The sequence below is a fragment of the Callithrix jacchus genome, chromosome 8, assembly GCF_049354715.1.
Source record: "Callithrix jacchus isolate 240 chromosome 8, calJac240_pri, whole genome shotgun sequence".
NCBI classification, from domain to species: domain Eukaryota; kingdom Metazoa; phylum Chordata; class Mammalia; order Primates; family Cebidae; genus Callithrix; species Callithrix jacchus.
Window position 1 is genome coordinate 46,205,486 of NC_133509.1, and position 619 is coordinate 46,206,104.

At 50.7% G+C, this 619-nt stretch overlaps 1 non-coding gene and 1 pseudogene across 1 annotated transcript; both read left to right on the plus strand.

Annotated features, from left to right (window-relative positions):
• On the plus strand, window positions 1-139 carry LOC118145384 (small nucleolar RNA SNORA7). The gene has a single exon (XR_004730499.3). It is a non-coding gene; the product is annotated as a small nucleolar RNA SNORA7 (small nucleolar RNA).
• On the plus strand, window positions 128-619 carry LOC118144860 (large ribosomal subunit protein eL32 pseudogene; annotated as a pseudogene).

The following is a 619-nucleotide window of genomic DNA, read 5'->3' on the forward strand; positions in this document are numbered from 1 at the left end:
GACCTACTGGGATCGCGTCTGGAGAATGCCTAGTATTCTGCCAGCTTCGGAAAGGGAGGGAAAGCAAACCTGGCAGAGGCACCTATTCCATTCCCAGCTTGCTCCGTAGTTGGCGATTGGAAGATACTCTGCAACAGTTTTCAGTCCCAGGGCAGGAAAACCTTCCAGGATTCTCCTTTGCCTGGGGCTGCTTCTTTCCCAAAAGGCATCATGGCTGCCCTTAGACCCCTTGTGAAACCCAAGATCGTCAAAAAGAGAACCAAGAAGTTCATCCGGCACCAGTCAGACCGGTATGTCAAAATTAAATGTAACTGGCGGAAACCCAGAGGTACTGACAACAGGGTTCGTAGTAGGTTCAAGGGGCCAGATCTTGATGCCTATCATTGGTTATGGGAGCAATAAAAAAACAAAGCACATGCTGCCCAGTGGCTTCCGGAAGTTCCTGGTCCACCACGTCAAGGAGCTAGAAGTGCTGCTCATGTGCAACAAGTCTTACTGTGCTGAGATTGCTGACAATGTTTCCTCCAAGAACCCCAAAGCCATCGTGGAAAGAGCTGCCCAGCTGGCCATCAGAGTCACCAACCCCAATGCCAGGCTGCACAGCGAAGAAAATGAGTAG